The sequence below is a fragment of the Nicotiana tabacum genome, chromosome 1 (assembly GCF_000715075.1).
Source record: "Nicotiana tabacum cultivar K326 chromosome 1, ASM71507v2, whole genome shotgun sequence".
Classification (NCBI taxonomy): domain Eukaryota; kingdom Viridiplantae; phylum Streptophyta; class Magnoliopsida; order Solanales; family Solanaceae; genus Nicotiana; species Nicotiana tabacum.
The window spans coordinates 126,614,072-126,630,593 of NC_134080.1; positions in this window are offsets into that span (position 1 = coordinate 126,614,072).

The following is a 16,522-nucleotide window of genomic DNA, read 5'->3' on the forward strand; positions in this document are numbered from 1 at the left end:
AAAATGATGGCATCGTCCGACACTTCACTGTTAGACGTACACCACAACAGAATGGAGTGGTAGAACGTATGAACCGGACCTTGCTGGAAAAGGTACGATGTATGTTGTCCAGTGCTGGCTTGGACAAAGAATTTTGGGCTGAGGCAATTACATATGCATGCCACCTCATTAATCGCTTACCATCTGCTGCTATTGATGGCAAGACACCATTTGAAAAATTGTATGGAAAACATGTTGTAGATTATGACTGTTTGCATGTATTTGGCTCAACTGCATATTATCATATGACAGAGTCAAAATTGGATCCAAGGGCAAAGAAGAATATTTTTATAGGGATTACTTCTGGAGTCAAAGGATATCGCTTATAGTGTCCTATGACAAAGAAAGTAATATTCAGTAGGGATGTCACCTTTGATGAATCTGCTATGGTAAATAAGGTAACAGAAGATACCAAACAAAATGAGGGTGCTTCTAAGCAGGTGGAGTTTGAGGGAAAATTTATTTTTCCTACACAAGAAGCAGAGGAGGAAATAAATGAAGATTATCCTCTGGAAGAAGAGCCGGTAGAGAGGGAAATTTCAACTCAGGAACCTCATCAACAACTTGAATCAATAGCAATCAGCAGGCCAAAAAGGACAATAACAAAACATGTTTGTCTTATAGAGAGGGTTGTGTGTGCCGCTTCAATTGTAGCTGATGATGTTCCTACCACTTATAAAGACGCAGTCCAAAGTTCAGAAGAAGATAAGTAGAGGATTGCCATGAATGATGAAATACAGTCCCTTCATCAGAATCATACATGGAGATTGGCCAATCTCCCGAAGGGAAAGAAAGCAATTGGGTGCAAATGGGTATTTGCAAAGAAAGAAGGATTTCCTAACCAAGAAGATGTTCGCTACAAAGCAAGATTGGTGGCCAAAGGATATGCTCAAAAGGAGGGAATTGATTACAATGAAGTATTTTCTCCAGTTGTAAAACATTCCTCCATTAGAATTATGTTGGCTTTGATAGCACAGTTGGATTTAGAACTAGTTCAGATGGATGTAAAAACTACGCTTTTACATGGAAACTTGGAGGAGAAAATCTACATGACTCAGCCAGAAGGATTCAAAGTTGCTGAAAAGGAAAATATGATGTGCAAACTTGAAAAATCATTGTACGGATTGAAACAATCTTCTAGACAATGGTACAAACAATTTTACAAGTTTATGTTGCGGCAAGGGTACAAGAGAAGCAAGTTCGATCATTGTGTGTATTTGCGCAAGCTTAAAGATGGTTCCTTTATATATCTTCTCCTATATGTTGATGATATGTTGATAGCTTCCAAGAATTCGGAAGAAATTGATAAGTTGAAGATTCAACTGAAGAAGGAGTTCGAGATAAAGGATCTGGGTGAGGCAAAGAAAATTCTTGGCATGGAGATAATAAGAGATAGACGTTCAAAGAAACTCTGTTTATCTCAAAAGGAATATTTGAAGAGAGTACTACAACGTTTTGGCATAGATGAGAAGACTAAGCCAGTTAGTACTCCACGTGCTCCCCATTTTAAGCTAAGTACTACTATGTCGCCAAAAGATGAAGCTGAACATGAGTATATGTCAAGGGTACCATACGCAAATGTTATTGGTAGCTTGATGTATGCAATGGTCTGTACGAGACCTGAGCATTGGCAAGCTATGAAGTGGATTCTACGGTATATTCATAATACTGTAGATGTTGGGTTAGTTTTTGAGCAGGAAGGCAAATCTGTAGTTGGATATTGTGACTCAGATTTTGCGGGTGATCTTGACAAACAAAGATCAACTACTGGTTATGTTTTACTTTTGCAAAGGCACCAGTTAGTTGGAAGTCTACTTTGCAGTCAATAGTTTCTTTGTCTGCAACAGAGGCAGAGTACATGGCTATTACAGAGGCTGTAAAGGAGGCAATTTGGCTTCAGGGGTTGCTAAAAGAGCTTGGCATTGGACAAAAAAGTATCACAATTTTTTGTAATAGTCGAAGTGCTATTCAATTAGTGAATAACCAAGTTTATCATGCAAGGACGAAGCACATTGATGTTCGGTATCATTTCGTACGAGAAATCATAGAAGAAGGTGGAGTCACAGTGAAGAAAATTCATACTATGGAGAATCCTGCTGATATGTTGACAAAGGTGGTGACTGCGGTCAAGTTTCAACATTGTTTGGATTTGATCAACATTGTTGAACACTGAAGATTGAAGATGAAGACACAACCAAAATTTGTTATTGAGAGAAAATTGAAGATGTGGAATTTTGCCAAGGTGGAGATTTGTTGAAAATGTCAAAAGTCCCACATCGGTGGGTGACATATTTGGTTGGGATTTTTTCCCTATAAAATGAGGCCTAATGTTTAGGATTTAAACACACCTCTCATTTGCCTTCTTATCTTCTTAAGGCATTTGTATCTTCTCTCTTTAGTATTATTTCACTTGTATTTTGGAATGGAATAAAATATTGGTTGTGTCCGAGGAAGTAGACTAAATTGGCCGAACCTCGTAAATTCTGGTCTTCCTTTTATTATTGTTTTATTGTCTTATTTATTATTTGGTGGCTATCATAATTTTTGATATAGTAGTTGTGACGCATTCACACTATATACATTTGATCACACTATATACATTTGGCTTCCGCAACATCAACCACATTCACAAGCAACAAACAATCTTCTATGACTTTTCTGGATTACCAAGGGAAATAAGAGGGTTACTTCAACTGGATAAGCTGGAAGTGGCTTCATTTAGATGAAAGCATCATAAATTCACTTTGAGCCACCATGATGTTTGTAGCTAGTAACTGCAGTAGGAATCTGTTAGAGCTTCTTTGACAAACATCCATAGAGCTTGAATACAAGTTCTCAACTGCAACGAAGGGTTAGGTCCAAGTGGCAATTTTACATGAAGGAATGCAACAGTACCGCTTTAAAAAAAATTACAAGGGTTTTCAATGTTTTGATCTGACAAGTAACAAATTCCTTTCTCACACCGTGTACTATTTGATTAGAGATTATTTCCTTATACGTATGCAATTTCATCAAAAGTTTCCAACTCATCCTCCGCCTATCTCTTCAAATTTCCCAACATGATTGATTTTTTCCTCCCAACAAGCTTCTCTTCTTCTTCACGGTATTATTCGGTCTTGTCAACATTTAAATTCTTCTTATCTTGATCCTAAGTCCTCATCTTACACGCATTTGTTCCTTCTATAAAACAAAATTCCCACCGATACACAGGGGCCGCCCAATGATTAAGTAGCTAAAGCCACTGTTTTGGGCCCCAATTCTATGGGACCCCGAAATTTTCTATATTGAGTACTCCCTTCGTTTCAATTTATGTGAACTTATTTGACTGGACACGGAATTTAAGAAAAAATAAAGATTTTTGGAATTTGTAGTCTTAAACAAGTTAAAAAGGGTCCCAGAGTATTTGTGTGGTTATAAAAGTTTCTCACTAAGGGTAGAGTTGTAAGTTTATACTAAATTGTTTCCAAATTTAGAAAGGGTTCATTCTTTTTGGAACGAACCGAAAAATAATAGATTCACATAAACTGAAACGAAGTGAATATTAATTTTTCTTTAAGAATATTAAGTGTTTGGGAAAAAGGAGTGCAATTTTCATGAAAAAAAAAGAGAGGAATGATGGGACTATAGGAGAAAAATTGATAGAAGAACAATATTTTTGGGATTCACTCCCGTGTGAGCATACCATTGCTTTATTTATATATACAATCATCATTATTAATGGGCCCACATAATTTTATTTCTTATTACCTTTTTCTTCAAAAATATAATCACTTTACTCTCCTATATTTCATTTGACCTGAAGATTCCAAGTCTCACTAACAGCTTGTTTGGATTGTTGTTACGTATCGTATTGTATCGTATTGTTACTTTAAATATAATATTTGTTTTGATTGTTACTTTAATTTTATTGTATCGTATCGTTATGTAACGACGAAAAGTGACATTTTATAAAATGACGAATTTGGTGTGGTGGCATCGTTTCTTTGCTTTTTTCCTCTCATCTTGTCCTTCTTTATTATTAAATAATTATATTTTATTCTTTATTTTACTTCTTTATATAATAATTCTACTCCATATTCTATTTTTTCTTAGTTATGTTGCAAATTTATTATTTATATACAATCGTCATTATTAATAGGCTCATATTATTTTATCTTGTATTACCTTTCCCTTCAAAAGTATAATCACTTTACTCTCCTGTATTTCATTTGACCTGAAAATTTCAAGTCACACTAAGTCATTATCTCATAAACTATTCTCAAATGTAAGAGAGTAAAAAATTAATTATCAAACTCTTTTGTTTGTTTTCCAGTTTTCTAGAGTTGCATCAAGAGTATTGAAGCATTGATAGTGTATATGCGTTTTGGTTATCTATTTGGTGAACTAGGTTTGATTGTTTTATATTATTATTATTTTACATCTAAAATTAGTTACTTTTTTGATACTTTTTCGTTGTGAGCATAGATTATCTTTTTAATTATTGTATTAAAATTTTAATATATCAACTAGAAAAAATAAATTTGGGTGTTTACAACGCCAAAAAGGAGAAGGGTTGAAACTTTAATATAATCTCAAAAAGGAACCCTGTAACGATCCGGCTGATCGTTTCATGAGTTACCGCTCCGTTTTCCCTATTTCTGCTTCTTATTGCTTTGTTTATCTGTGTTATATGATATCAAGTTAGTCGGGTCGAATCCATAATGGTTTTGGTAAGGTTTGAGACACTTAGTCTCTACAGTTAGCTTTTGAGTTGGAAAGTCAACTAGAAATTGACTTGTGAGCATTCGAACTTAGAATTTGGTTTTTATGATTCGGATAGTTTCGTGAGGTGATTTGGGACTTAGGAGCGTGATCGGAATGTGTTTTGGAGGTCCGGAGTAGATTTAGGCTTAAATTGGCGAAAGTGGAATTTTGGCGTTTTCCAGTGGATAGGTGAGATTTTGATGTAGGGGTCGGAATGGAATTCCGGAAGTTGGAGTAGGTCTGTTGTGTCATCTGTATTGTGTGCAAAATTTCAGGTCATTCGGACAAGGTTTGATATACTTTTTGATCAAAAAGCAAAATTCGAAAGTTTTTGGAACTTTAGGCTTGAATTCGATGTTATTTCATTGATTTAATGTTGTTTTAGGTGATTCGAAGTTTAGTATAAGTTTGGATAATAGTATATGGCTTGTTAGTACTTTTGGTTGAGGTCCCGAGGGCCTCGGGGTGATTTCGGATGGTTGACGGGAGATTTGGAGTTTGAGATTTGCAACTGAAGCTGATGAACCACTGTCATAACCGCACTTGCGACTTGGGGACCGTACAAGTGGAAGGCTAGCCGCAGATGCGGAAGTTGGCGTGAAGGGCTAAAGCGCAGGTGCAAATGATTGGCCGCACCTGCGAGACCGCAGGTGCGGATGGTGAGGCGCAGGTGCGGAGTTTTGGTTTTAAGTGAAAACCGCAGATGCGGTGCTTTGGCCGCAGATGCAGTACCGTAGGTGCGGTGTAGGGACTGCAGGTGCGAAAAGCCTGGGTCAGAAAGTATATAAGATTTCCTTCGCAAATTTTTGGTTATTTCATCATTTTTCTCATACGGGTTTGAGCTTGATGGAGCAAATTGAAGAGGGATTTCAAGGGGATTTCGTGGATGTAAGGTTTTTGGACCCTAAACTTATTTCTATGCTGATTTTTAAGGTTGTAAGCTTGAAATCTATGGGAAAATCAGTAGTTAATCGGGGGTTAGGGCTTGAAAAATTGGAGACCCAAAATTAGGGATTTGAGGGACCATTTGTGGTCGGATTTGGGTACTTTTGGTATGAATGAACTCCTAGGGGAATAAGGATTCCATTGATGTAAATTTTGTCGAATTCCGAAACATGTGCTCGGGGGTCGGGTTTGGTCAATTTCGGGATTTGTGTTGTAATTGATTATTTTCGCATGGGATTCATTCCCTTAGCATATTCTAATGTTATGATTCTAGTTTTGGGTAGATTCGATGCGAGTTGAGGCCGAATCGAGAGGCAAGGGCATTGTGGAGTAGTGATTCATCCGGTTTGAGGTAAGTAACCATTGTAAATCTGGACCTGAGGGTATGAAACCCCTGTATTTCATATTGTTTTAATAAATGAGGTGACGCACATGCTAGGTGACGAGCGTGTGGGTGTACACCGGTAGTGATTGTGACTTGGTCCATCCCGTAACGACTATTAAGCCGCGTATTTGATTTGAAATCGTATGATATCCCGTATTTTAGAGAATGATACTATATTTTGGGTTGTATGCCATATTTGGGGCCTTATGCCGACCTGCTTAGACCTTTAGGGGTATTTTTACTATTTTCCTCACTCTGTTTGATTTGAAAACATATACTCAGTCATGTTTTACCTGTTATTTGTTTACAACCAGTTTTATCACTCTATCTCTATATATGAAACTATTTGGGCTGAGTTTCCCTAATTTTACTGATATGCAAGAGTAGCCGCGAGGTTAATGACTAAGAGAGGTTTAGGACCTAATGGTGAGGATTATATATCTATTATGGATCGGGTTGCATGCCGTATATATATATATATATATATATATATATATATATATATATGGATCGGGCTGCACGCCGCAGCGATATATATTGGATCAGGCTGCGCGCCGCAACGATATGACGCTTGGGCTGTAGGAGCCCTTCCGGAGTCTGTACACCCCTAGTGAGCGTAGTCGACTATAAACTATGGATCGGGCTTTACGCCGTAGCGATTATTATGATTACTATTATTATGAGATATTATTGAGTCGGAGTGCTGAGTGTTAGTAAGATATGATGAGAGCTGAGTCACGAGTGACTGAGAGGCTTGCCCGAGAGGCTATACTGTGAGTGATACCTTGCCCGAGGGGGCCGTTTATGATATTTTTGTTGTTTTCACTCTTCTTTTATACAGAGCCTCTGTCGAAAGATATTGAATAAATGATTTCAAGTATTTCAATTGAAACTAAAGTTTTTATGAAGTAAATGCTATTAAACTATTGAATTTGACTTGATATTCTGTTGAACACTCTTATATGATTTTTTTAACTGCTTATCACTGCACTCAGACCTTATTTACTTTAGTTACTTACTGAGTTGGCATACTCACGTTACTCCCTACACCTTGTGTGTAGATCCATGTGCTCGAGCAGCAAAGTGAGGGTTCCCAGCACTCTCAGAGCTTACCGTAGACTACAAGGTAGTTGTACGATGTTCGCAACCCTGCTTTCCTCCTTCCTATCTTAGTTTTCTGCTATTTTAGACTTATGATGTATTATTCAATCAGTTTGGGATGTATTTAGAGGTTCTTGACTTGTGACACCGTATTGTTGGGCTGTGTTGGTATACTTCGTATTGTTTCCGCACATTTCAGTTGATTTATATATTTCTTATGAGAATTTGAGACTTAATCAGTTCTATAAAATGGTTTTATAAAAAGAATTTATTGTGGTTACTTGTTGGGTTTCCTAGTATTGTGATAGGCGTCATCACGGCCGGGGGATTTAGGGTCGTGACAAGTTGGTATCAGAGCCTAGGTACATAGGTCTCGCGAGTCATGAGCCGGTTTAGTAGAGTCTCGCAGATCGGCACGGATACGTCTGTATTTAACCTCGGGAGGTTGCATAACCTTTATAAAAAACTCCACATTCTTGAATTCCTTTTGTGCGAACCTATTGATTCTAGTACTAAACTTCTGTTATTCTATTATCTCACAGATGGTGAGGACACGTGCTACTGGTCAGGACGGACGACCACCAGTACCACCAATTGGGGCCACTATCGGCCGAGGACGCGGTCGAGGTCATGGTAGGGGCAGGGGTGTATCCCGCACAACAGCCAGAGCAGCACCTGCGGGTCCACTAGCCGCCCCAGTTCAGGATCAGGTCCTAGTTGTGAATGCTCCAGCAGCACCAGCTCAGGCACCGACTGTGCCTATTGTGATTCAAGGCCTTTAGGAGGCTCTAGCTCAGATTTTATCAGTGTGCACTGGGTTGGCTCAGGCAGTCTTAGTTACTATGGCCGCAGCTACTTCTTAGGCTAGGGGAGGTACTCAGACTCCCCCTGCTCGCACACCTGAGCAGGTTGTGCAGGGACTTCAGACACCGGGGGCACCTCCAGCCCAGTCGGTTGCACCAGTCTAGGATTATGTGGTACCAGTTATGCCTAACGATGAGCAACGTCGATTGGAGTGGTTTGGTAGACTTTAGCCTCCAACTTTCAATAGTACAGAGGGCAATGATGCCTAGGGTTTCTTGGATAAGTGTTAGAGGATTCTTCGTACAACAAGTATTCTGGAGACTACTGGGTAGCATTTAAAACTTTTCAGTTTTTTGGAGTTGCCTTTACTTGGTGGGAGGCTTATGAGAAGCGTAGGCCTATTGATGCAGCGCCTCTTACCTGGCAGTAGTTCTCCACTCTCTTCTTGGAGATGTATGCCCCATAGTCTTGCAGAGAGAAGCTCCACAGGCAGTTCGAGCAGTTGCATCAGGGAGATATGATTATGACATAGTATGAGATGCGGAGATTGAGAGATGATCAGGAGGTTCGTTGATGGCCTCACATATCAGCTTCAGATTCTCATGACCAGGGAGAGGGTGTCAGGTGCTATTCTTGGAGCAGGTTGTTGATATCGCTCGCGAGATTGAGTCAGTTCGTCACCAGGAAAGAGATAAGAGGGAGGCCAAGAGGCCTCGGGTATCTAGTAGTTTTGGTGGTGCTCCTTCGAGGGGTTAGTTTCAGCACAGCAGAGGTCGTCTATTCAGGCATGCTCAGTCAGCTCGCTTAGGTTATCGTGGGGTATCATCGTGTCATGGTTCTCACAGTTCTCATCAGGGCCATTCATCACTTAGTGCCCTTCCATCCTAGAGTTCGTCCTGTGCTCCATCAATTCAGGGTTCTTCCATGACAGGTCCTTCTACTAGTTATTCCGGTGTCAGGGGTTCCCTTCAGTCCCCATCTCCAGCACTAATGAGTTGTTACGAGTATGCAGAGTTTGGGCATATGAGGAGGCTTTGTCCTCGTCTTCTTCAGGGTTCATCTTAGAAGAGGAGTCAGCCCTCGACTTCAGCTCCAGTTATTTCACCACCCGCTCAGGTAGCTAGGGGTGGAGGTTAATCAATTAGGGGTCGCCCCAGAGGGGGAGGTCGATCAGGTGGTGGTCAGGCCCGTTTCTATTCACTTTCAGCCAGACCAGATGTTATTGCTTCAAATGCTGTGATTACAGGTATTGTCTCAGTCTGCCACAGATATGCCTCTGTATTATTTGATCCTAGTTCCACTTTTTCATATGTGTCATCATACTTTGCTCGTTATTTGGATACGCCTTGTGAGTTTTTTGTTTTATCTATTCATGTATCTACTCCGGTGGACGATACTATTGTTGTGGAGCGTGTATACTGGTTGTGTGTGGTGACTATTGGGGGTTTGGAGACCCGAGTGGATCTATTGTTGCTTCGTATGGTGGACTTTGATGTGATATTGGGCATGGATTGGTTATGTCTGTATCGTGCTATATTGGACGATCATGCTAAGATAGTGACATTGGCTATGCTAGGGTTGCCACGGATTAAGTGGCAAGGTTCTACTAATTTTTTCCTAGTAGGGTGATTTCGTTCTTGAAGGCCCAGCGGATGGTTGGGAAGGGTTGTCTTTCATACTTAGCCTTTGTGAGGGATCTCAGTGTAGAGACTCCTAGTATTGATTTTGTTCCTGTTGTGAGGGATTTTCCCAATGTTTTTCCTGCAGACCTGTCAGGCATGCCACAGTACAGGGATATTGATTTTGGTATTGATCTGGTGTTGGTCACTCAGTCCATTTCTATTCCACCGTATCGTATGGTACCAGCAAAGCTGAAGGAGTTGAAGGAGCAGCTTCAGGAACTCCTTGATAAGGGGTTCATTCGGCCTAGTGTGTCACCTTGGGGTGCGCTTGTTCTATTTGTGAACAAGAAGGATGGCACGATGAAGATGTGCATTGATTACAGGCAGTTGAACAAAGTAACAATCAAGAACAAATATCCTTTGCATCGTATCGATAATTTATTTAACCAGCTTCAGGGAGCGAGAGTGTTCTCCAAGTTTGATCTCCGTTCAGGTTATCACTAATTGAAGATCAGGGACTCAGATATTCTTAAGACAGCCTTCAGGACTAGATATGGTCATTATGAGTTCCTTGTTATGTCTTTTGGGCTGACCAATGCCCTAGCAGTGTTCATGCATTTAATGAACAGTGTGTTTCGGCGTTATCTTGACTCGTTCGTGATTGTTTTCATTGATGATATTCTGGTATACTCGTGTAGTCAAGAGGAGTATGCGGAGCATTTGAGAGTTGTATTGCAGAGGTTGAGAGAGGAGAAGCTTTATGCAAAGTTCTCCAAATGTGAGTTTTGACTTAGTTCAGTGGCTTTCTTAGGTCACGTGGTGTCCAGTGAGGGTATTCAGGTTGATCCGAAGAAGATAGAGGCGGTTTAGAGTTGGCCCAAACTATCCTCAGGCACAGAGATTTGCAGTTTTCTTAGTTTGGCGGGTTATTACCGCCGTTTCATTTAGGGATTTTCATCTATAGCATCACCCTTGACCAAGTTAACTTAGAAGGGTGCTTTATTCAGGTGATCGGATGAGTGTGAGGCGAGCTTTCAGAAGCTCAAGACTGCCTTGACCACAGCTCCAGTATTGGTTTTTCCATTAGCTTTAGGTTCATATACAGTGTATTGTGATGCTTCGAGAGTTGGTATTGGGTATGTGTTGATGAAAAATGGTAGAGTTATTGCTTATGCTTCTCGTTAGTTGAAGCCCCATGAGAAAAACTACCCCGTTCATGATCTAGAGTTGGATGCCACACGCGTTGAAGATCCAGAGGCATTATTGTATGGTGTGTCTTGTGAGGTGTTTACTGATCATCGTAGCCTCCAGCACTTGTTCAAATAGAAGGATCTCAATTTGAGGCAGCGGAGATGGTTGGAGCTGCTAAAGGATTATAATATTACTATCTTATACCATCCGGGAAAGGCCAATGTGGTGGCCGATGCCTTGAGTAGGAAGGCGGTGAGTATGGGGGGTTTGGCGTATATTCCTGTTGGGGAGAGACCTTTTGTAGTTGATGTTCAGGCCTTGGCCAATCGGTTCGTGAGGATGGATATTTCAAAGCCTAGTCGAGTATTGGCTTGTGTGATTTCTCGGTCTTCCTTATTTGATCGCATCAGAGAGCGCCAGTATGATGATCCTCATTTGCTTGTCCTTAAGGATAGAGTTTAGCACGATGATGCCATTGTCGCACCTCCTTTTTCCGTCCCCACGAGGGTACAAGGGAGTTTTTTCCAATTAAAGGACAATCGAAACGGGATTTGTTTATTTATTTCAGAGTTGCCACTTGGGAGATTTAGGGTGTCCCAAGTCACCAATTTTAATCCCGAATCGAGGAAAAGAATGACTCCATATTACAGTCTGCGCACCAGAAATCCGGATAAGGAATTCTGTTAACCCGGGAGAAGGTGTTAGGCATTCCCGAGTTCCGTGGTTCTAGCACGGTCGCTCAACTGTCATATTTGGCTTGATTATCTGATTTAATACAAATATGAACTTATGTGCAAATTTTAACTTTTTACCGCTTTCATAATTATTATTATTATTTTTTACAAGGAATTGCAACGTTGTGAAAATGTATCTCGAACCGCGTTACAATCAATGTACCCGTGGTCGTCGACACACTTTGACTCCGTTGAGATTTGGATTTGGGTCACATCAATGTGCACCCGAGTTTAAGAAAATTAAATTATTAAAGGCGCGCCTAAAGCGACTAGCGTATCATCTACTTTGGGTAGGGCCGTGGAATTTTGCTAAGTGGTCCATCCCGAAGTCTAAGCAATATAAAGCAAATATTTACTGAGGGCCCCGCAATTTTGTATTTTTATTTGGCGAGGCTCATCTCATTCTTATTTTTAAAGATAAACCTATAGTGACTACATTTCTTCTATTAAGTTTGTCTCTAAAAATAAAAGAAAATTTCTCAATTAATTACATGCTGAAAAAAAACTTATTAGTTATTAGTTTACGGCTAATGTGAATGGAAAATTGCGATCGAGTTTGTACAAAGAAAAATTGCTTTCATTCTATATTCTATTATTCAATAATACTGGGACATGAGATTGACACACCATAATATCAAAAACAAATTAACTAGTATTTGATTAATTTAAACTAAAATTATTAGATGAAGAAGTTATACATATGCAAGCCCATTACTCATTAATTAATCGACTACATTTTTATACAAAGAAAGGAAAATTATATTCAAACACAAATCTAAACAGGAGGGATTCAACAGGAACAAAGCCTGATTAATATTTCATTTCGCTTCAAGCCGAGAGTGTACAAATGTGTACCTGGAAATGACAGTACAAGAAGAAGAAGATCAGCAAAGTAGTATGTAACACAGCAACATACAGCAGCAGAAAGCCCAACACAGTAGCTTCAACACCTCAGTCCAGAAATCCCAGCAACACGGAGAAAACTAGTAAAAATGGAGAAGACAAATAGTGCGGAAATCTCTCTTTATTTTTTTCTTTCTAGATTTGAACTCTCTATGGTGTTCTTCCGCTCTCAATATTTCAGAAAATTTGTTTCTATCTTTTTTACTCTCTCAAAAATGAACTCTGTCCTTGTATATTCTTAGTATCCAGAGGGTATAACGAGTGTATACTGCCCTCTCCGCCCCCTCTTTTCTTCTTCTCTCTATCTAGTTTTTCCTCTTTTTTCAACTCCCTTCTTCCTAAATTTTCTCTTCTATTTATAGCAAAGTTTTCGAAATTTTCAGATTTGTTTTTTATTATTTTATTATTTTTTTAATTAAAAGAAATCTCACTTACAAATTGCTTTTATTTTTTTAGAAAAAGAAATCCCACCTTTATTTACTTTTATTTTTAAAATTCCAACTTTAATTACTTTATCTTATTTAATATCCTACTTTTTATTTTTTTTAAAAGAGAATCTCACTTTATTTAACTTTTCTTTAAAAAAACAAACCACTATCTTTTCTTTTTCTTTCAAAAATGCTACTTTCAATTACTTTAAATTTTTTAAATTTTCAGATACCTTTATATTTATTTTTTAATTCCAACCTTCTTTTACTTTTAAATTTTTTAAAAACTTCCACAAAATTTTTATTTTTTTAAATTTTCTACATTCTTTTACTTTTAAAAAAAAGAAAAAGAATTTCACCTATTTTTACTTTTATATATATTTTTTTTATTCAGTACTTCCCTTTTTCTTATTTTTTTTTTAAAATCATTCCCGAAATTATTATATTTTTTTAAAAAAAAAATAAAAATAAAAATAAAAAAAAAATATTTTCGGTTTTTTTATATATAAAAAAAACAAAAAATAAAACTATTAATAGTGATAATTCACCTTTTATTTTTTTATTTTTTTGGTTTTTGTTTTGTGTTGGACAAAAATGAAGAAGGGGTGTTGGGTTAATGGAGCGGACCGGGTCGACCCGGTTTGAAGTGGACCGGGTCATGGGAAAAGTTGGGCAATTATTTGGGCCTGTGGTTTGAAATTGAAGAAGTGGCCCAATCCGATTTTTCTTTGTATTTTTGTTCTCTTTTCTTCTTTTATTTTTCTAAAACTAAATTATAAAAGTACTTAAATTATTATTAAGAACTAAATTAAGTTATAAAAGCGCAAATTAACTTCCAATAATAATTAACGCACAATTAAGCATAAAATTGTTCATTTGGACATTAAATGCTAAAAATGCAAAAGATGCCTATTTTTGTAATTTTTAATTTTTGTAAACAAATTTAATTACTAACAATTGTAGAATTAAATCCTACATGCAAAATGCGACATATTTTGTATTTTTTATTAATTTAACAAATAAACATGCATAGACAAACATACAAATAGTTACACAAAATATCACAAAAATTGCACACCAAGAAAAATTATTTTATTTTTGAATTTTTTGGGAGTAATTCTCATATAGGGCAAAAATCACGTGCTTACAGTTGCCCCTCTTTGCCCGAAGACACGAAGGGTTTTCGTGCAAAGATAAAGCGAGCGATTTTTGCCCATCCGAGTACTCCGTGTGAAGCATTTTTTTTGAAAAAGATTTGACCGAACCTTTGCTTCAAAGGTTTCCTACATATTCTGGGCTAAACAGGAATCAGGTCAATGTAGTTCGGGAAGTTTTGGTAGCTGGGACTACCGTGAGACTGCAATGTTACTGCTGTTGCATGCTGTTATCACTGCTTACCGATCTCCTTGTTACACCGTGTTTAAAAGAAAACAAGAAGCTAGGATAGACTAAAATTTGTTCTTGTTGCCTTGCTTTCTTGTCGGCTTGTGTTTCCTCCGGTGCTTTTCTTCATATGTTTTTCTTCCTTTTGACACATGCACTTGAGTTTGTGCTGGGACCTCTTGTTGCATCCTTTTGCTTCCCGGTGCTGGGGATTTTTATTGTTTCCTGCTGGGGATTCCTGTTGTAACCCTCTGTTTTATTGTCGTCTGACTTGATCTTGAAATGTGTGCCACTGTTGTATGGGCGGGCTCCCAACTTCAATACTTGAAAATTAATGCTGAAATGTATGCCTCTGTTATCTGGGCGGGCTCCTAACTTCAACGCTTGAAATGTAAAGACTGAATGTATTCCTCCCGTTATACAGGTGGGCGCCTCGCATGAAATGTGAAGACTGAAAAGTATTCCTCTCGTTATACAGGTGGGCGCTTGGCTTCATCATCTTGAATTTAACAACCTCTATTTTCCAGGCGGGATCCTACCACCAAAACAAACAAAACAAACGAAAATTTCCTAACCTCAGTTTGCACTGGGAAGATTTGTGAGTCGTTAGCAAAATTGTAACCTATTTATACTACTGATGCAATGATGAGAGTAAACTAAAGACTAGACTAGGATGTGCATCTCCTACGAGTAAAACCAAAAACTCTTGCTAGCAAATGTGTCTGCTAAAATAAAAACCTCGATGACTCAAACTAGAAAGTGCTTCTTATATGGTTGAATCGGAATGAACTAAACTAGGAAGTGCGTCTCCTTGGGGTGAAAACTTCAGTGACTAGAACTAGGAAGTGCGTCTCCTATGAATAAAATCTCGATTTTAGGAAGTGCATCTCCTAAAAAAACTTGAAAGACCTTGATTAGGAAGTGCGTCTCCTACAGGTAAAAGTTCAATAAACTAGACTAGGAAGTGTGTCTCCTATGGTCGAACTTAAAATGAATCAAACTAGGAGGTGTATCTCCTAAGGGTGAAATCTCAATTCCGGAAGTGCGTCTCCTGAAATAAAATATAATCTGAAAAAGCCAAACTAGGAAGTGCGTCTCCTATAAATGGACTATCAATATTAGGAAGTGTGCCTCTTATGGGTAAAATCTCAATGACTCAAACTAGGAAATGCGTCTCCTACGAATGAAATCTTAAATGAACCAGACTAGGAAGTGCGTCTCCTAAAGCAAAAGTATAACCTGAGTGAACCAGACTAGGAAGTGCATCTCCTAATAATGAAAACTTAATTCAGGAAGTGTGTTTCCTATGCATGAAATTAAACTTAGGAAGTGCGTCTCCTAGGGGTAAAATAGTCTTAGGAAGTGCGTCTCCTATGGGTGAAACCTTAATTATTTTGAACTAGGAAGTGCGTCTCCTATGAATGAAAATAATTTAGGAAGTGCGTCTCCTATGCGTGAAATCTTAATTTAGGAAGTGCGTCTCCTATGGGGTAAAAGTAAACTTAGGAAGTGCGTCTCCTATGGGCAAAACTAAACTTAAGGAAGTGCGTCTCCTATTGGGTACAATAACTTTAGGAAGTGCGTCTCCTATTGGGAAAAACTAAACTTAGGAAGTGTGTCTCCTATTGGTAAAACTATTCTTAGGAAGTGCGTCTCCTATTGGTAAAACTTACTTAGGACGTGCGTCTCCTCTTGGGGAAACTAACTTAGGAAGTGCGTCTCCTCTTAGTGAAACTTACTTAGGATGTGCGTCTCCTCTTGGTGAAACTTAACTTAGGATGTGCGTCTCCTGTTGGTGAAACTTACTTAGGATGTGCGTCTCCTGTTGGTGAAACTAACTTAGGATGTGCGTCTCCTGTTGGTGAAACTTAACTTAGGATGTGCGTCTCCTGTTGGTGAAACTTACTTAGGATGTGTGTTTCCTGTTGGTGAAACTAACTTAGGATGTGCGTCTCCTGTTGGTGAAACTAACTTAGGATGTGCGTCTCCTGTTGGTGAAACTAACTTAGGATGTGCGTCTCCTCTTGGTGAAACTTACTTAAGATGTGCGTCTCCTCTTGGTGAAACTTACTTAGGAAGTGCGTCTCCTGTTGGTGAAACTAACTTAGGATGTGCGTCTACTGTTGGTGAAACTTAACTTAGGATGTGCGTCTCCTGTTGGTGAAACTTAACTTAGGATGTGCGTCTCCTGTTGGTGAAACTTGCTTAGGATGTGCGTCTCCTGTTGGTGAAACTTACTTAGGA